Below are 21,292 nucleotides of genomic sequence, written 5' to 3' on the forward strand. Positions count from 1 at the left end.
TGGTACTGAGAAGAATGTATATTCTGTTGATTTGGGGTGGAGAGTTCTGTAGATGTCTGTTAGGTCCACTTGGTGCAGAGCTGAGTTCCATTCCTGGATATCCTTGTTAACTTTCTTTCTCATTGATCTGTCTAATGTTGACAGTGGGGTGTTAAAGTCTCCCATTATTATTGTGTGGGAGTCTAAGTCTCTTTGTAGGTCACTCAGGACTTGCTTTATGAATCTGGGTGCTCCTGTATTGGGTGCATATATATTTAGGATAGTTAGCTCTTCTTGTTGAATTGATTCCTTTACCATTATGTAATGGACTTCTTTGTCTCTTTGATCTTTGCTGGTTTAAATTCTATCAGAGACTAGGATTGCAACCCCTGCTTTTTTTTGTTTTCCATTTGCTTGGTAGATCTTTCTCCATCCCTTTATTTTGAGCCTATGTGTGTCTCTGCACGTGAGATGGGTTTCTTGAATACAGCACACTGATGGGTTTTGACTCTTTATCTAATTTGCCCGTCTGTGTCTTTTAATTGGAACATTTAGCCCATTTACATTTAAGGTTAATATTGTTATGTGTGAATTTGGTCCTGTCATTATGATGTTAACTGGTTATTTTGTTCATTAGTTGATGCAGTTTCTTCCTAGCATCGATGGTCTTTACAATTTGGCGTGTTTTTACAGTGGCTGGTACCGGTTGTTCCTTTCCATGTTTAGTGCTTCCTTCAGGAGCTCTTGTAGGGCAAGCCTGGTGGTGAAAAAATCTCTCAGCATTTGCTTGTCTGTAAAGTATTTTATTTCTCCTTCACTTATGAAGTTTAGTTTGGCTGGATATGAAGTTCTGGGCTGAAAATTCTTTTCTTTAAGAATGTTGAATATTGGCCCCCACTCTCTTCTGGCTTGTAGAGTTTCTGCCAAGAGATCAGCTGTTAGTCCGATGGGCCTCCCTTTGTGGGTAACTTGACCTTTCTCTCTGGCTGCCCTTAACATTTTTTCCTTCATTTCAACTTGGTGAATCTGACAATTATGTGTCTTGGAGTTGCTCTTCTCGAGGAGTATCTTTGTGGCATTCTCTGTATTTCCCAAATCTGAATGTTGGCCTGCCTTGCTAGGTTGGGGAAGTTCTCCTGGATAATATCCTGCAGAGTGTTTTCCAACTTGATTCCATTCTCCCCTTCACTTTCAGGTACACCAATCAGACGTAGATTTGGTCTTTTCACATAGTCCCATATTTCTTGGAGGCTTTGTTGTTTCTTTTTACTCTTTTTTCTCTAAGCTTCTCTTCTCGCTTCATTTCATTCATTTGATCTTCAATCACTGATACCCTTTCTTCCAGTTGATGGAATCGGCTGCTGAAGCTTGTGCATTCATCATGTAGTTCTCGTGCCATGCTTTTCAGCTCCATCAGGTCATTTAAGGACTTCTCTGTGTTGATTATTCTAGTTAGCCATTCATCTAATCTTTTTTCAAGGTTTTTACCTTCTTTGCGATGGGTTTGAACTTCCTCCTTTAGCTCGGAGAAGTCTGATCATCTGAAGCCTTCTCTCAACTCATCAAAGTCATTCTCCATCCAGCTATGTTCCATTGCTGGCAAGGAGCTGCATTCCTTTGGAGGGGGAGAGGTGCTCTGATTTTTAGAATTTTCAGCTTTTCTGCTGTTTCTTCCCCATCTTTGTGGTTTTATCTACCTTTGGTCTTTGATGACAGTGACATACAGATGGGGTTTTCGTGTGGATGTCCTTTCTGTTTGTTAGTTTTCTTTCTAGTAGTCAGGACCCTCACAGACCTGCAGGTCTGTTGGAGTTTGCTGGAGGTTCATTCCAGACCCTATTTGCCTGGGTATCAATAGCGGAGGCTGCCAAACAGTGAATATTGCTGAACAGCAAATGTTGCTGCCTGATCGTTCCTCTGGAAGCTTTGTCTCAGAGGGGTACCCAGCTGTGTGAGGTGTCAGTCTGCCCCTACTGGAGGATGCCTCTCAGTTAGGCTACTGGGGGGTCAGGGACCCACTTAAGGGGACTGTCTGTGCATTCTCAGATCTCAAAGTCCATGCTGGGAGAACCACTACTCTCTTCAAAGCTGTCAGACAAGGACATTTAAGTCTGAAGAGCTTTCTGCTGTCTTTTGTTTGGCTATGCCCTGCCCCCAGAGGTGGAGTCTACAAAGGCAGGCAGGCTTCCTTGAGCTGCAGTGGGCTCCACCCAGTTCGAGTTTCCTGGATGCTTTGTTTACCTACTCAAGCCTCAGCAATGGTGAGCGCCCCTCCCCCAGCTTTGCTGCTGCCTTGCAGATTGATCTCAGACTGCTGTGCTCACAATGAGCAGGCTCTATAGGCCTGGGACCCTCTGAGCCAGGCATGGGATATAATCTCCTGGTGTGCCATTTGTTAAGACCTTTTGAAAAGCTCAGTATTAGGGTGGGAGTGAGCCAATTTTCCAGGTGCCATCCATCACCACTTCCCTTGGCTAGGAAAGAATTCCCTGACCCCTTGCACTTCCCAGGTGAGGCATTGCCTTACCCTGCTTTGGCTCACACTTGGTGGGCTGCACTCACTGTCCTGCCCCCACTGTCTGACAAACCCCAGTGAGGTGAAGCCAGTACCTCAGTTGGAAATGTAGAAATCACCTGTCTTCGGCATCGCTCATGCTGGGAGCTGTAGACTGCAACTGTTCCTATTAAGCCATCTTGGAACCGCACCCACAAACTGCATTGTTTATAAATATGAATGACCAATTTTTTCAACTTAATGTCTTCAATATCAAATTTTACATTTTCTCTTAAGAGTATACTGACACTTGCTTTTTAAGTTTTTTTTTTTTTTTTCATTTTGGATTGGCTTTATATGTCCTTTGCATTCTAGCTTTCTATATTATTTTACTATTTTTTAATTATTTTTAAATTTTTCTGGGTACATACTAGCAGTATATATTTATGGGATACATGAGATATTGTGATACAGGCATGCAATGCATAATAGTGACATCAGAGTAAATGAAGTATCCATCACATCAAGAATTTATTTTTTGTGTTACAAACAATCCAATTATAGTCTTTTACTTATTTTTAAATGTACAATTAAGTTAATATTTAGAATATAGTCACCCTTCTGTGCTATCAAAATGTAGGTTGTTTTCCTTCTTTTAAATTATTTTTGAAATAGACCGTTTTGCCTTCAACTACCCTTCATAGCCTCTGGTAACCATCCCTCTACTCTTGATCTCCATGAGTTAAATTGTTTTAATTTTTAGCTCCTGTAAATAAGATCGTGTGAAGTTTGTCTTTCTGTGCCTGGCTTATTTCACCTAACATAATGACCTCCATGTTGCTGCAAATGACTGGATCTTACTCATTTTTAGGGCTGAATAGTACTCCATTGTGTATACGTACCACATTTTCTTCATTCATCTGTTGACGAACACTTAGATTGCTTTCAAATCTTGGCTATTGTGAATAGTGCTGCAATAAACATAGAAGTGTAAATATCTCTTCAATATACTAATTTCCTTTCTCTTGGGTATATACCTAGCAGTGGGATTGCATGATCATATGGTAGCTCTATTTTTAGTTTTTTGAGGAACTTCCAAACTGTGGTCCATCCATGTGGTTGCACTAATCTATTGCACTACTGTTGTTCCCACCAACAGTGTACAAGGTTTCCCTTTTCTCCATATCCTCACCAGGATTTGTTATTGCCTATCTTTTAGATAAAAGCCAATTTAATTGGGGGGAGATGAATATCATTGTAGTTTTGATTTTCATTTCTCTGATGATCAATGATATTGAGCACCTTCTATCAACTTTTCATATATTTGTTTACCATTTATGTGTTTTCTTTTGAGAAATTGCTATTCAGATGTTTTGCTCATTTTTAAATCAAATTATTAGATTTTTTCCTACAGAGTTATTTGAGCCCCTTATATATTCTGATCATTAATCCCTTGTCAGATGAGTAGTTTGCAAATATTTTCTGTCATTCTGCGGGTTGTTGCCTCAGTTTGCTGATTGTTTCCTTTGCTGTGCTGAAGATTTTTAACTTGTGATTCCATTTGTCAATTTGTGCTTTGGTTAACTGGGCTTGTGGTGTATTATTCAAGAAATCTTCGCCCAGGCCAATGTTCTGGAGACTTCTCCAATGTTTACTGGTATTAGTTTCATAGTTTGAGGTCTTAGATTTAAGTCTTTAATCCATTTTGGATCGATTTTTGTATATAGTGAGAGAAAGGAGCATAGTTTCATCCTTCTGCCTGTGGTTATCCAGTTTTACCAGCACCAATTATTGAAGAGACTATCTTTCCTCAATGTATATTCTTGGCAACTTTGTCAAAAATCAGTCCACTGTAAATATGTGGATTTGTTTCTGGTTCTCTATTCTGTTCCACTGGTCTATGTGTCTGGTTTTTTTTTGTTTTTTTTTTTGTAATGCCAGTACCATACTGTTTTGATTACTCTAGCTTTCTAGTATAGCTTGAAGTCAAGTAATGTGATTCTTCCAGTTTTTTTTTTTCTTATTGTTCAGGATAGCTCTGGCTATTCTGGGACTTTTGTGGCTTCACAAAAATTTTAGGAATTTTTTTTACTTTTTCTGTGAAGAATGCCATTGGTATTTTGATAGAGATTGCAATGAATCTGTAGATTGCTTTAGGTAGTATGGATATTTTAACAACATCAGTTCTTCCAGTCCATGAACATGGAATATCTTTTCATTTCTTTGTGTCTGCTTCAATTTTTGCATCGATGTTTCAGTTTTTCCAGTTTTTCTTATAAAGAACTTTCATTTCTTAGTTTAAGTTAACTCTTAGGTATATTATTTGTAGCTATTGTAAATGGTATTACATCTTGATTTCTTTTTCAGATTATTTGCTGTTAGCATATAGAAATGCTACTGATTTTTATATGTTTATTTTGTATGCTGCTACTTTACTGAATTTGTTTATCAGTTTGAATAGTTTTTTGTGGTGTCTTTAGATTTTACCAACTATAAGATTATATCATCTGCAAACAAGGATAATTTGTTATCTTTTTTTCGATTTTGATGCCTTTTATTTCTTGGCTTTTATTATGTTGAGGTATGTTCTTTCTATACTCAGATTTTTTAGGATTTTTATCATGAAGAAATGTTAAATTTTATCAAATGCATTTTCAGCATTAATTGAAATAATCATATGTTTTTGTCCCTCATTTGGTTGATATGGTGTATCACATTAGTTGATTTGCATATGTTGAACCATCCTTAAACTTCTGGGATAAACCCCATTTGTTCATGATGAATAATGTTTTCAATGTGTTGTTGAATTTGGTTTGCAAGTATTTTGTTGATGATTTTTGCATCAATATTCATTAATATTGACCTATAGTTTTCTTTTTTTGATATGTAATTGTCTGTTTTTGGTATCAAGGCAATACTGATCTCATAGAATGAGTTTTGAAGTCTTTTTCCTCCTCTATTTTTCTTTTTTTTTTTAAGAAATTCAGCTTTTTTTTGGAGTTTTTATTATTATTATTATTGTTATACTTTAAGTTTCAGGGTACATGTGCACAATGTGCAGGTTAGTTACATATGTATACATGTGTCGTACTGGTGTGCTGCACCCATTAACTCATCATTTAGCATTAGATATATCTCCTAATGCTATCCCTCCCCCCACCCCTCACCCCATAACAGTCCCCAGAGTGTGATGTTCCCCTTCTTATGTCCATGTGTTCTCATTGTTCAATTCCCATCTATGAGTGAGAACATGCAGTGTTTGGTTTTTTGTCCTTGCAATAGTTTACTGAGAATGATGATTTCCAATTTCATCCATGTCCCTACAAAGGACATGAACTCATCACTTTTTATGGCTGCATAGTATTCCATGGTGTATATGTGCCACATTTCCTTAATCCAGTCTATCATTGTTGGACATTTGGGTTGGTTCCAAGTCATTGCTATTGTGAATAGTGCCGCAATAAACATGCGTGTGCATGTGTCTTTATAGCAGCATGATTCATACTCCTTTGGGTATATACCCAGTAATGGGATGGCTGGGTCAAATGGTATTTCTAGTTCCAGATCCCAGAGGAATCACCACACTGACTTCCACAAGTGTTGAACTAGTTTACCATCCCACCAACAGTGTCAAAGTGTTCCTATTTCTCCACATCCTCTCCAGCACCTGTTGTTTCCTGACTTTTTAATGGTCACCATTCTAACTGGTATGAGATGGTATCTCATTGTGGTTTTGATTTGCATTTCTCTGATGGCCAGTGATGATTAGCATTTTTTCATGTGTCTTTTGGCTGCATAAATGTCTTCTCTTGAGAAGTGTCTCTTCATATCCTTTGCCCACTTTTTGATGGGGTTGTTTGTTTTTTTCTTGTAAATTTGTTTGCGTTCATTGTAGATTCTGGATATTAGCCTTTTGTCAGATGAGTAGGTTGCAAAAATTTTCTCCCATTTTGTAGGTTGCCTGTTCACTCTGATGGTAGTTTCTTTTGCTGTGCAGAAGCTCTTGAGTTTAATTAGATCCCATTTGTCAATTTTGGCTTTTGTTGCCATTGCTTTTGGTGTTTTAGACATGAACTCTTTGCCCATGCCTATGTCCTGAACGATATTGCCTAGGTTTTCTTCTAGGGTTTTTATGGTTTTAAGTCTTTAATCTATCTTGAATTAATTTTTGTATAAGGTGTAAGGAAGAAATCCAGTTTCAGCTTTCTACGTATGGCTAGCCAGTTTTCACAGCACCATTTATTAATAGGGAATCCTTTCCCCATTGCTTGTTTTTCTCAGGTTTGTCAAAGATCAGATAGTTGTAGATATGTGGCGTTATTTCTGAGGGATCTTTTCTGTTCCATTGGTCTATATCTCTGTTTTGGTACCAGTACCATGCTGTTTTGGTTACTGTAGCCTTGTAGTATAGTTTGAAGTCAGGTAGTGTGATGCCTCCAGCTTTGTTCTTTTGGCTTAGGATTGACTTGGTGATGTGGGCTCTTTTTTGGTTCCATATGAACTTTAAAGTAGTTTTTTCCAATTCTGTGAAGAAAGTCATTGGTAGCTTGATGGGGATGGCATTGAGTCTATAAAATACCTTGGGCAGTATGGCCATTTTCACGGTATTGATTCTTCCTGTCCATGAGCATGGAATGTTCTTCCATTTGTTTGTATCCTCCTTTATTTCATTGAGCAGAGGTTTGTAGTTCTCCTTGAAGAGGTCCTTCACATCCCTTGTAAGTTGGATTCCTACGTATTTTATTCTATTTGAAGCAATTGTGAGTGGGAGTTCACTCATGATTTGGCTCTCTGTTTGTCTGTTATTGGTGTATAAGAATGCTTGTGATTTTTGTACATTGATTTTGTATCCTGAGACTTTGTTGAAGTTGCTTATCAGCTTAAGGAGATTTTGTGCTGAGACAATGGGGTTTTCTAGATATACAATCATGTTGTCTGCAAAGAGGGACAATTTGACTTCCTCTTTTCCTAACTGAATACCCTTTATTTCCTTCTCCTGCCTAATTGCCCTGGCCCATACTTCCAACACTATGTTGAATAGGAGTGGTGAGAGAGGGCATCCCTGTCTTGTGCCAGTTTCCAAAGGGAATGCTTCCAGTTTTTGCCCATTCAGTATGATATTGGCTGTAGGTTTCTCACAGATAGCTCTTATTATTTTGAGATACGTCCCATCAATACCTAATTTATTGAGAGTTTTTAGCATGAAGAGTTGTTGAATTTTGTCAAAGGCCTTTTCTGCATCTATTGAGATAATCATGTGTTTTTTATCTTTGGTTCTGTTTGTATGCTGAATTACATGTATTGATTTGCCTATATTGAACCAGCCTTGCATCCCAGGAATGAAGCCCACTTGATCATGGTGGATAAGCTTTTTGATGTGCTGCTGGATTCTGTTTGCCAGTATTTTATTGAGGATTTTTGCATCAATGTTCATCAAGGATATTGGTCTAAAATTCTCTTTTTTTCGTTGTGTCTCTGCCAGGCTTTGGTATCAGGATGATGCTGGCCTTATAAAGTGAGTTAGGGAGGATTCCCTCTTTTTCTATTGATTGGAATAGTTTCAGAAGGAATGGTACCAGTTCCTCCTTGTACCTCTGGTAGAATTCGGCTGTGAACCCATCTGGTCCTGGACTCTTTTTGGTTGGTAAGCTACTGATTATTGCCACAATTTCAGAGCCTGTTATTGGTCTATTCAGAGATTCAATTTCTTCCTGGTTTAGTATTGGGAGGGTGTATGTGTTGAGGAATTTATCCATTTCTTCTAGATTTTCTAGTTTATTTGCATAGAGGTGTTTGTAGTATTCTCTGATGGTAGATTGTATTTCTGTGGGATCAATGGTGATATCCCCTTTATCATTTTTTATTGCATCTATTTGATTCTTCTCTCTTTTTTCTTTATTAGTCTTGCTAGTAGTCTATCAATTTTGTTGATCCTTTCAAAAAACCAGCTCCTGGATTCATTAATTTTTTGAAGGGTTTTTTATGTCTCTATTTCTTTCAGTTCTGCTCTGATTTTAGTTACTTCTTGCCTTCTGCCAGCTTTTGAATGTGTTTGCTCTTGCTTTTCTAGTTCTTTTAATTGTGATGTTAGGGTATCAATTTTGGATCTTTCCTGCTTTCTCTTGTGGGCATTTAGTGCTATAAATTTCCCTGTACACACTGCTTTGAATGTGTCTCAGAGATTCTGGTATGCTGTGTCTTTGTTCTCATTGGTTTCAAAGAACATCTTTATTTCTGCCTTCATTTCGTTATGTACCCAGTAGTCATTCAGGAGCAGGTTGTTCAGTTTCCATGTAGTTGGGTGGTTTTGAGTGTGTTTCTCAGTCCTGAGTTCTAGTTTGATTGCACTGTGATCTGAGAGACAGTTTGTTATAATTTCTGTTCTTTTACATTTACTGAGGAGAGCTTTACTTCCAAGTATGTGGTCAATTTTTGAATAGGTGTGGTGTGGTGCTGAAAAAAATGTATATTCTGTTGATTTGGGGTGGAGAGTTCTGTAGATGTCTATTAGGTCCACTTGGTGCAGAGCTGAGTTCCATTCCTGGGTATCCCTGTTGACTTTCTTTCTCATTGATCTGTCTAATGTTGACAGTGGGGTGTTAAAGTCTCCAATTATTATTGTGTGGGAGTCTAAGTCTCTTTGTAGGTTACTCAGGACTTGCTTTATGAATCTGGGTGCTCCTGTATTGGGTGCATATATATTTAGGATAGTTAGCTCTTCTTGTTGAATTGATCCCTTTACCATTATGTAATGGCCTTCTTTGTCTCTTTTGATCTTTGTTGGTTTAAAGTCTGTCATATCAGAGACTAGCATTGCAACTCCTGCCTTTTTTTGTTTTCCGTTTGCTTGGTAGATCTTCCTCCATCCTTTTATTTTGAGCCTATGTGTGTCTCTGCACATGAGATGGGTTTCCTGAATACAGCACACTGATGGGTCTTGACTCTTTATCTAATTTGCCAGTCTGTGTCTTTTAATCGGAGTATTTAGTCCATTTACATTTAAAGTTAATATTGTTATGTGTGAATTTGATCCTGTCATTATGATGTTAGCTGGTGATTTTGCTCATTAGTTGATGCAGTTTCTTCCTAGTCTCAATGGTCTTTAGATTTTGGCATGATTTTGCAGCTGTTGGTAACGATTGTTCCTTTCCATGTTTAGTGCTTCCTTCAGGAGCTCTTGTAGGGCAAGCCTGGTGGTGACGAAATCTCTCAGCATTTGCTTGTCTGTAAAGGATTTTATTTCTCCTTCACTTATGAAGCTTAGTTTGGCTGGATATGAAATTCTGGGCTGAAAATTCTTTTCTTTAAGAATGTTGAATATTGGCCCCCACTCTCTTCTGGCTTGTAGAGTTTCTGTCGAGATATCCACTGTTAGTCTGATGGGCTTCCCTTTGTGAGTAACCCGACCTTTCTCTCTGGCTGCCCTTAACTTTTTTTCCTTCATTTCAACTTTGGTGTATCTGACAATTATGCATCTTGGAGTTGCTCTTCTCAAGGAGTATCTTGTGGCGTTCCCTGTATTTCCTGAATCTGAATGTTGGCCTGCGTTGCTAGATTGGGAAGTTCTCCTGGTATCCTGCAGAGTGTTTTCCAACTTGTTCCATTCTCCCCATCACTTTCAGGTACACCAGTCAGACGCAGGTTTGGTCTTTTCACATAGTCCCATATTTCTTTGAGGCTTTGTTCATTTCTTTATATTCTTTTTTCTCTAAACTTCCCTTCTCACTTCATTTCATTCATTTGATCTTCAATCACTGATACCCTTTCTTCCAGTTGATCGCATGAGCTCCTGAGGCTTCTGCATTCTTCACGTAGTTCTCAAGCCTTGGCTTTCAGCTCCATCAGCTCCTTTAAGCACTTCTCTGTATTGGTTTTTCTAGTTATACATTCGTCTAAATTTTTTTCAAAGTTTTCAACTTCTTTGCCTTTGGTTTGAATTTCCTCCTGTAGCTCGGAGTAATTTGATCATCTGAAGCCTTCTTCTCTCAACTCGTCAAAGTCATTCCCCTTCCAGCTTTGTTCCATTGCTGGTGAGGAACTGTGTTCCTTTGGAGGAGCAGAGGCGCTCTGCTTTTTAGAGTTTCCAGTTTTTCTGCTCTGTTTTTTCCCATGTTTGTGGTTTTATCTACTTTTGGTCTTTGATGATGGTGATGTACAGATGGGTTTTTGGTGTGTATGTCCTTTCTGTTTGTTAGTTTTCCTTCTAACAGTCAGGACACTCAGCTGCAGGTTTGTTGGAGTTTGCTAGAGGTCCACTCCAGACCCTGTTTACCTGGGTATCAGCAGCGGTGGCTGCAGAACCACGGATTTTTGTCATCCACGAATGCTGCTGTCTGATCGTTCCTCTGAAAATTTTGTCTCAGAGGAGTACCTGGCCGTGTGAGGTGTCACTCTCCCTCTACTGGGGGGTGCCTCCCAGTTAGGCTGCTCAGGGGTCAGGGGTCAGGGACCCACTTGAGGAGGCAGTCTGCCCATTCTCAGATCTCCAGCTGCATGCTGGGAGAACCACTGCTGTCCTCAAAGCTGTCAGACAGGGACATTTAAATCTGCAGAGGTTACTGCTGTCTTTTTGTTTGTCTGTGCCCTGCCCCCAGAGGTGGCACCTACAGAGGCATGTAGGCCTCCTTGAGCTGTGGTGGGCTCCACCCAGTTCGAGCTTCCCAGCTGCTTTGTTTACCTAAGCAAGCCTGGGCAATGGTGGGCGCCCCTCCCCCAGCCTCACTGCTGCCTTGCAGTTTAATCTCAGGCTGCTGTGCTAGCAATCAGTGAGACTCTGTGGGCATAGGACGCTCCAAGCCAAGTGTGGGATATAATCTCCTGGTGCACCATTTCCTAAGCCAGTCAGAGAAGCACAGTATTCTGGTGGGAGTGGCCCGATTTTCCAGATGCCTGTTTGTCACCCCTTTCCTTCACCAGGAAAGAGAACTTCCTGATCCCTTGCACTTCCTGAGTGAGGCAATGCCTCGCCCTACTTGGGCTGGCTCACGGTGCACTGCACCCAATGTCCTGCGCCCACTGTCTGGCACTCCCTAGTGAATTGAACCCAGTACCTCAGATGGAAATGCAGAAATCACCCATCTTCTGTGTCGCTCACGCTGGGAGCTGTAGACCGGAGCTGTTCCTATTCGGCTGCCTTGGCTCCTCCCTCTCCTCCTCTATTTTTCACAATAGTTTGAGTATGATTGGTAATAGTTCTTCTTTGAACGTCTGGTGGAATTCAGCAATGAATCCACTGGTGTCTGGGCTCCTTTTGCTGGAAGGCTTTTTATTATGGCTTCATTCTTTTTACTTGTTATTGGTCTGTTCAGGTTTTTTTATTGGTCTATGAGATTTTGTCATGGTTCAGTCTTGGTAGGTTGTATGTATAGATACAACATGGAATTTATACATGTATTCTAGGTTTTCAAACTAATTGACATATAGTAGCACATAGTAGCCACTAAAGATCCTTTGAATTTCTATAGTATCAGTTGTAATATCTCTTTTTTGATCACTGATTTTATTTGGATTTTCTCACTTTTTTTCTTAGTCTTGCTAGAGGTTTGTCAATTTTGTTTATCTTTTCAAAAAATAACTTTTCATTTTGTTGATCTTATGTACGTTTTCAATGTAATTTATTTCTGCTCTGATCTTTATTTCTTTTTTAAAATTTTACTATTATTATACTTTAAGTTTTAGGGTACATGTGCACAATGTGCAGGTTTGTTACATATGTATACATATGCCATGTTGGTGTGCTGCACCCATTAAAGTTTGGGTTTGATTTGCTCTTTACTTACAAGTCAGTTAAGATGCATCATTAAGTTATTTATGTAAAATTTTTCTTCGTTTTTGATACAGGCATTTATAGCTATAAACGTACCTCTTAGTACTGCTTTCCCTGCACCCCATTGGTCTTGGTATATTGTGTTTGCATTGTTGTTTATTTGAAGAAATTTTTCAGTTTTCCTCTTAATTTCTTTCTTGAACCTCTGGTCATTCAGGAGCATATTGTTTAATTTCCAAGTGTTCATATAGTTTCCAAATTCCTCGTTTTGGATATTGAGTTTTATTTCATTGTTGTCAGAAAAGATTCTTGATATTATTCTCATGTTCTTGAATGATTTAAGACTTGTTTTGTGACCTAACATATGTTCTATCCTTGAGAATGATCCATGTGCTGAGGAGAAGAATATGTATTCTGCATCCATTGGATGAAATGTTCTGTAAATATCTCTTAGATCCATGTCGTCTATAGTGCAGATTGAGTCCCATGTTTTTCTCTTGATTTTCTCTCTGGAAGATCTGTCCAATGAGTACATGGGGTGTTGAAGCCTCCAGCTATTATTGTATTGTGATATATATATATATCTCTAGCTCTATTAATATTTGTTTTATATATCTGGGTGCTCCAGTGTTTGGTGTACATATATTTAGAACTGTTATTTCCTCTTGCTGAATAGACCCCTTTATCATTATATAATGACCTCTTTGTTTCTTCTTACAGATTTTGCCTTGAAATCTGTTTTGTCTGATATAAGTATAGATACTCCTGCTTTGTTTTTGTTTTGTTTTGTTTTGTTTGTCTTTGGCTTCCATTGGCATGGAAGATTTTTTTTATCACTTTATTTTCAATCTATGTGTGTCTTTATATGTGAAGTGTGTTTCTTGTAGACAACAGGTCATTGGGTCTCATTTTGTAATCCATTCAGCCACTGAGTTTTTTGATTGGAGAGTTTTGTCTATTTACATTCAATGTTATTATCAATAAGTAAGGACTTACTCCTGCCATTTTGTTATTTCTTTTCAGTCATCTTGTGGTCTTTTCCTCCTTCTTTCCTTCCCGCCTATCTTCCTTTTAGTGAAGGTGATTTTCTCTGTTAGTATAATTTAATTTCTTGCTTTTTATATTTTGTGTATCAATTGTATTTTTTATTTGAGGTTACTAGGAGTTTTGCAATCACTCTCTTATAACTTATTATTTTAAACTGATTGCATAAGCAAGCAAAAAGAAAATTAATAAAAACTCTGCTCTTCAATTTTATCCCACTGCTTTTTAACTTTTTGCTATTTCTCTTTATGTCTTATTGTACTGTATGTTTTCAAAAGTTGTTGTAGCAATTATTTTGAATTGATTCATATTTTAGTTTTTCTACTTAGATCAGAGTAGTTTACACGCCACAATTACAGTCATAATATTTTGTGTTTTTCTTTGTACTTACTATTACCGGTGAGTTTTGTACCTTCAGATAATTTCTCATTGCTCACTAACATCTCCTTCTTTGTGACTGAAGAACTCCCTTTAGCATTTCTCATGGGACAGATCTGGTGTTGGCAAAATATCTCAGCTTCTGTTTGTCTGGTAAAGTCCTTATTTCTCCTTCATGTTTGAAGGATATTTTCACCAGATATACTATTCTAGGGTAAAAGTTTTTTCCTTCAGCACTTTAAATATGTCATGCCACTCTCTCCTGGCTTGTAAGTTTTTTGCTGGAAAGTCTTCCAAATGTACTGGCACTCCATTGTATTTTATTAGTTTATTTTCTATTGCTGCTTTTAGGATTCTTTCTTTATCCTTTCCTTTTTGGAGTTTGATTATTAAATGTCTTAAGGTAGTCTTCTTTGGGTTATATCTGACTGGCATTTCATATACTTCTTACACTTGAATATAGATATATTCTTTGAGCTAAATCAGATTTATGTTCTATAACCTTCTTATACTTGAATATTGAAGTTTGGGAAGATTGCTGTTATTATCCCTTTGAATAAACTGTCTACCCCTCTTTCTCTGCCTCCTTTTTAAGGCCAACAGCTGTTAGATTTGCCCTTTTGAGGCACTTTGCTAGATCCTGTATGCATGTTTCATTGTTTTTTATGTTTATTTTTTTGTCTCCTCTGACTATGTATTTTTACATAGCCTGTCGGCAGGCCCACTAATTCTTTTTTTTTTTTTTTTTTTGCTTAATTCTGTGATTAAAAGACTCTGATGCATTCTTGAGTATGTCAATTGCATTTTTCAACTCTAGAATTTATGCTTCTTTTTAATATTTCAATCTGTTTGTTAAATTTATCTGATAGAATTCTAAATTCTTTTTCTGTGTTGTCTTGAATTTCTTTAAGTTTCCTCAAAATAGCTATTTTAAATTCTCTGTCTGAAAGGTTACAGATCTCTGTTTCTCCAGGATTGCTCCCTGGTGCCTTATTCAGTTCACCTGGTGAGGTCTTATTTTCCTGGATGGTCTTGATGCTTGTGGGTGTTCATCAGTTTCTGGGCACCCACAAAAGAGTTAGGTATTTATTATAGACTTTTCAGTCTGGGCTTTGTTAGTACCTGTCCTTCTTGTGAAGGCTTTCCAGGAATTTGAAGTGACTTGAGTGTTATGATTTAAACCATATCTGCATTAGGTGACACCCTAAGCCTAGTAATGTTGTGGTTCTTGCACACTGGCCCAGGTACTTCCTTGGTGGTCTTGGATAAGATCTGGAAGACTTCTCTAGATTACCAAGCAGAAATTTGTTTTCTTCCCTTACTTTCTCAAAAACAAACAAAGTCTCTCTCTCTCTCTCTCTGTCTCTCTCTCTCTCCTCTCTCTCTATCTCTTGACCTGCCTGGAGCCAGAGGTGGGTGACACAAGCCCCTCTGTGGCCACCAGCACTGGGACTCTGCTGTGTTAGATCTAAAGCCAGCACAGCACTAGGTCTCACCCAAGGCCTGCTGGAACCACTACTTGTCTGCCACCAATGCTCACTCAACGTCCTAGGGCTCTATAACCAGCAGGTGGTGAAGCTAGCTAAGCTTGTGTTTTTTCCTTCAGGTCAGCAAGTTCCCCCAGGCCCCAGCTGGATTCAGAGCTGTCAAGGAGCCATGGACTGAAATCAAATACCTTGGAAATCTACCTGATGCTCTATCCTTCTGCAGCTCAGTTGGCAATCAAAGTACAAGATAAAGTTCTTCCCATCTACCCTCCCCTTTCCAGGGGCAGACAAGTCTCTTCTTATGGCCACCACCAGCATTACAGCCCCACAGGAGTACTGCCATGCTACCGCTGATGCTCATTTAAGGCCCAAGGGCTCTTTGGTCAGCTTGTGGTGAATGCTGCCAGGTTTGGGAATCACCCTTCCTGGCAGTGAGTTCCCCTCTTGCCCAGAGAAGATCCAGAAGTGCTGTATAAGAAACAAGGCTAGAATCAGGGACCCCAACAGCCTGCTTGGTACTCTACCCCAGTGTGTCCAAGCTGGTATCTAAGACGCAAGATGAAGATCCCTTTACTTTACCCTCTGCTTTTGTCAAGCTGAAGGAATCTCTCACTGTAGCCGCCACAGGCGGAAGTGTGCTGGGTCTCATTTGAAGTCAGCATATCTCAGACTTACCTATGGCTCATGGTGTACTACCTGGGTATTGCTGCTTTTCTTCAGGGCCCAAGGGCTCTTTAGTCAGCAGGTAATAAATCCTGCCAGGACTAGGTCCGTCACTTCAAGGCAGTGAGTCCTCTTCTGTCCCAGGGTGTGTCTAGAAATGCTTTCCAGAAGATAGGGCCTGGAATAGGGGCCCCCCCAACTCTAACCAGTGCCCTATCCTACTGTGGCTGAGCTGATATCCAGGATGCAAGACAAAGTCCTCTATATTCTTCCCTCTCATCTCCTCAAGCAGAAGGATAGAGGCACTTTTGTTCCTGTGAGCCGTGCTGCCTGGGGTTTGGGGACGGGTGGTGCAAGCACACCCTTAGCCACCCCAGCTGGCATCTCACTAGACCATGCACCCTGCAAGTCTACTGGCTCCAAGCCTAAAACAGCACTAGGACTTGCTGAAGAATTGCCATCCTTGTGGCCTAGAGTACCTTTCAAGTTGACTTAGAACCCCAGAGCACTTCAGCCCATGAGGCAAGCCTTGCCAGAACTCCTGTTCCAACCACTAGGATGGGGAATTCACCTCTGGCTGGGGCCAGTCTAAATGCTTCCTCTGTGAGCAGGCATCAGCTGTGTTCATCCTGGTTTTGCTTTCCACTGTGACAAGGCAGCACTGCGTTCAATGCAAAGTCTCACAACCACTTGTGCTGTCCCTCCCCAAAGTGCAAATTTTCTCTTTACACCATGTGGCTGCAGTCAGAGGATGAAAGAAGGGGTGGCATCAGAGATTCAAGACTTTCTTTTCTACCCTTTTCAGTGCTTCTTTCAGCTATATGAAGTTAAAGCCAGGTACTGTGATTACTCACCTCATTTTTCATTCTTATGCGGGTGTGCGTGGAGAGTTGTCACATTTGATGTTCCTGTAAGGGAGAATGATCAGTAGAGGCTACTATTTGGTCATCTTGCTCCGCTCCTCCCTAGTTGCCCCATGTCATTTTAAATGTAGCTCCTCATACATCATATGAATGGACTTGATTTAGAACCCATTTTGAGAAACTATTTGTTGCATAAATAAAGTTAACTATTTATGTGAATTGTCAAAGCTGATATATTTCTTCTTTTATATTTTATTGTGCATGCTGTATTTGGGGCTTCCTGGCTGTTTGTTCATTGCCATATATTTTTCTCCGTGTGCAATGTTTTCTTGAACTTTTTCATTCTTGTAAATTTATATAATATGCATGTTATTTTTTCTTTTACAGGAATTTATGTTCTTATTAAAATTGATATTTAGACTTACAGTTCTCAAATCATCAATGCCAAGATGAAAGAGTATACCGATTTCCTGGGAATTATAAAGACCTTGATAGCCTCTTCTCAGTTTGCATGTATATTTCCTGGAATTTTGTTACTAATGTTACATTACATATATTGTTTCTCTCAATAATTAGCTTTTGATATTTTAGTTTTTATCAAGTATATTTTCATATAACAAAATGAGGTATGCAAAAGTATTATTTTAAAATTATATTTATAACTGTAGTAAGTCTCAACTTTAAACTTCCATTTCACCTGACTGCAGAAAAAATGAATCTAAATATTTTCAAAAGAGAACAACTAGAAATATTTTTTTTCCTTTAAAATCTCTGTAGTTTGCAAACTTTGCTTTCTAGAACTATATGACAGTGGAAAAATCAAGGTCTCTAAGCTAAATTGTCACGAAAAAAGTCAGTTTAACAGTCCTATCTTTTTATGCCTTTATAAGTCAAATAAAAAAGATAATTTATGTTTCAAAATACTTCATTTTTTAAGTTAAAATATAGGCTATTCTGAGCCCATCTTCTCTGATGTCCCTTTATTAAGCTTGAAGTGCCCTTAAAAATTACATAAAGTTAAAATTTTTCCTCTTTAAAGAAAAAGATGAAAAAATATAAATTGTAAATATTAACAAAAGTTTTCAAGTCAGTTCCACTTACATCATTTACACATTTAAATTTCACATTATTGCAAGAAAATGCAAAGTATACACATTTTCTAATGAAATTTTGTGCAAATATTGTTATATAAATTAATGAAAATTATTGAATATAGCTCAGTGTGTAATGCTGCAAATGATGACTAAAGACAGGCCTGCCCATTAAATTTACCCTAAATGAAGCTATGGAATTATAACTGAATGCGATCACTGCCATCATTTTCAAAAATATGTTAAAACAGTTTCCTCAATTTGAAACGCACAATAATAAACAAAAACCCATTTTGTTTACCTTTCATGAAGGTTGGAGCTCTAAATTTGCTCAAATATACAAAAGAGGAAAATAGAAAAAGAAAAATGTTCACAGAGGACTGAAACAAATGTGGTAATATTTCAATGCTTTTTAATACAGTTTCATAGTGGAGTGCATTACTTAATAAAACAATGTTTATTTTTTCATAATTGCAATTTGTGAAAATAGTTTACATTGAGGTGTTCAACATATGAATAAATTCATTATTTAATTTTCAGGATTCTTGTAGGTTATTTCTTGCTGTATGTTATTGATTATTTGCATAGAAAACTCAGGAAGTTAGATATTTATGCTTATTTCAGTGTCTTAAAAGGAAATATAACAGCATTTTTTATTTAAAATTTTATATCTATCTTGAAGCTTTCTTAAGAAAAAGTGACAAGTATTCAACAAAAAGTGGCATTATCTTTCATTCTTTCTCACCATCACTAAATTTTAATTGAAGCCTAAATGTGCACACAAGTACCTGAAAAAATGATTTTTCTTTGATAATCTATTTTAATGTGTGATGTTTTGAATTTGGCTAATTGTTAAAATCTCAGCTTTTAAATGACTATGACAAATTGGTTTTTTAAAGTGCTGTTTAAATGTCTCTATGAAGGCATATGATATTGTTTCTTGAAGGGATATTATTTCATATAAAATAGATTGTTCTAGCAAAAAACATTACTCAAAAAATCATTAATGTGTCAAATATTTGAATTACAGATGCTGTTGGCTGCAAATAATGAAATAACCTATTGACAATTAATTTAATAATGAAATAAATATTTATTGTAAATAACAAGAAGTCTAAAGGTAGATATTTTCAAGATGGATTCAATGTCTCAATGTCACTAAAATGCCAATGCCTTCCCACTCATTATCCTAAGCAGGCTGGCTGCTTATTTCAGTTTGTGGCTTCATGGTTTTAAGATTAATGTTGCATCTCTTTCTATCACATCCTTGCACAATAACATTCAAAGGAAAGATAAAGTTAAGATTCTGTCATCACAGCACTATCTTTTCAACAAGGAAGATATCAGATGCTCTCATATACAACAGATTTCTCTCTCTCTCTTTCAGACACACACATATATACACACACAAACACACATATACAGTTTTTCTTTCATCTTTTTGGCCAGCACTGTGACCTAGCTTTACTGCAAGAGATCCTGACAAATGGGAATCTGACATTTTCAGCCTTTATAATGAGAAGTGACCTTTGGCAGGAAGTAAAAGGGGAAAAGTAAATGGTATTAGGTAGTCAAGGCACAGTGTCTGCCACTGCTTCATTACAGTATCAAATTTCAGCACCGAATACAATTTTTAGGTGAATCAATAAAATAATTTAATGATTATGTGTTAAATCACCAAAATTTAAATTCAGTGATTTTCTTGGTCTTTTTTTAAATTTTTAAAAAATAATTATGGATTCACAAGAACTTGCAAAGAAATGTGCAAGGCGGTCCAGTGCACACTTCACCCAACCTCCTTCAATGTCAGTATTATCCACAGCTTCGGTACAATGTCAAAACCAGGAAATCAATATTGGTGTAATTCATAGAGTTTATTCAGATGTCACCAGTCATACTTGTACTTAGAATGTATGCATGTGTGCATGTGTGTATGTGTGTATGTGCTATCACGTGTTGCTCTATACAATGCTATCACGTGTCGCTTTCTGTAATCACCATCACAATCATGACACATTACTGTACATTACCAGAGGCTCCCGTATGTAACTTCTTAGTAGCTACACCCACACCTTCCCCTAATTCCTAACCACTGGTAACCACTAATCTATTTTTAGCCTCTATAATTATGTTATTTATTATTATAACATATTATTATCATTGATACTAGGTTATTCTATGTGTTTTTAACTTCGTTTGAATTTATGTGAAAGATAAAATTTAACACTGAGGAAATAACACTAAAATTCTCAAAATTATATGTAAATATAGCAAACCAATTATTCTTAATAACTTTAACATGTTACTTACAGTTTAGGTGTAAAATATATCAACTGTTATATCCCCAAGAAGATTATTTTAAGTCTTTTAATCAAACAGTGGTAAGTTGATCAGATTTTCTACTATAAGAAAAAACACCACTTTGACAGAGTCCTCACTATATCTCAAAAAAAGGAAGATAAAGTAAGAATACTCAGTCTAAATCATTGTTTAGAATGGTGAGCATTATGAAAGGATGGTTTGAATTAGTAAAATCTCATATATTATGTTAGCTGTTTGCACCAGTGAGCATTCTATTTTCCAGACAAGAGAGCTGTTTGTCCAAAGGAGCAAACTGTTTGCCCAGATAAATTGGGTCACAGCAATTTCCTGAAGTAAACAGTGGTTATTTTTGGTTTATACTCCTACCTTCCTGGTGAAGAGTTTCCTGGGACAAAATAAATATGGTATCATGTTATTGCAAGAGGACACAGCTCTCTGTATTTTCTTGTTCATATGCCTGTGCTGGACAATAAATCAATATAATCTGGGGATATGATCAATCCAAATCTGCATCAATCTTTGTGGAGTCATGATCACATAATAAGTTTTTTTCTTGTGATAAATTCAACATTTATAAAGTTTTGTTTCTATTATTTTGGTGAATTATTATTTGGGGGACAGGGGCTTTGTAACAGCATTTAAGAGTCTGGAAATCATATATTTGAGTATTGCAACATAGCAAATACTAAGAAAATAGTTTTTAGTTTTCTTCTAGACCAGGAGCTAAGAGTGCTCAAATTAAACCAAGACAACAGATCCTTTTGCCAATCTAAAAAGTCCATAGGATGAGATATTGGGGTATTAACCAAACCATATTGATATGATTTGGCTGTGCCCCACCCAAGTCTCATCTTGAATTGTAATCCCCACATGTTGAGGGAGGCACCTGGTGGGAGGTGACTGGATCATGGAGGTGGTAATTTCCATGCTGTTCTCATGATATTAAGTGAGTTCTCACAAAATCCAATGGTTTAAAAGTGTTTTGCAGTTCCCCCCTCACTCTCTTTCCCCTGCCACTATGTTAGACGTGCCTTGCTTTCTTTTCAACTTCTGCCATGATTGTAAGAATCCTGAGGCCTCCCCAGTGATGTGAATCTGTGAGTCAATTAAAACTCTTTTCTTTATAAATTACATAGTCTCAGGATTTCTCTCTAGCAGTGTGAGAATGGACTAATACAGAAAATTGGTACCAGGAGTTTGGGGCA

The 21,292-nt window shown here is 37.7% G+C and overlaps 1 long non-coding RNA gene across 1 annotated transcript in view; it reads left to right on the forward strand.

Annotated features, from left to right (window-relative positions):
- LOC129035598 (uncharacterized) overlaps positions 1-16,893 on the forward strand; it is a 163,814-nt gene extending 146,921 nt beyond the window's left edge. The window contains exon 4 of the long non-coding RNA XR_008502245.2: positions 15,268-16,893. This is a non-coding gene — a long non-coding RNA (uncharacterized LOC129035598). The remainder of the gene's footprint in view (positions 1-15,267) is intronic.
- The last annotated feature ends 4,399 nt before the right edge of the window (positions 16,894-21,292 follow it).

Source organism: Pongo pygmaeus, chromosome 3, assembly GCF_028885625.2.
Source record: "Pongo pygmaeus isolate AG05252 chromosome 3, NHGRI_mPonPyg2-v2.0_pri, whole genome shotgun sequence".
Classification (NCBI taxonomy): Eukaryota; Metazoa; Chordata; class Mammalia; order Primates; family Hominidae; genus Pongo; species Pongo pygmaeus.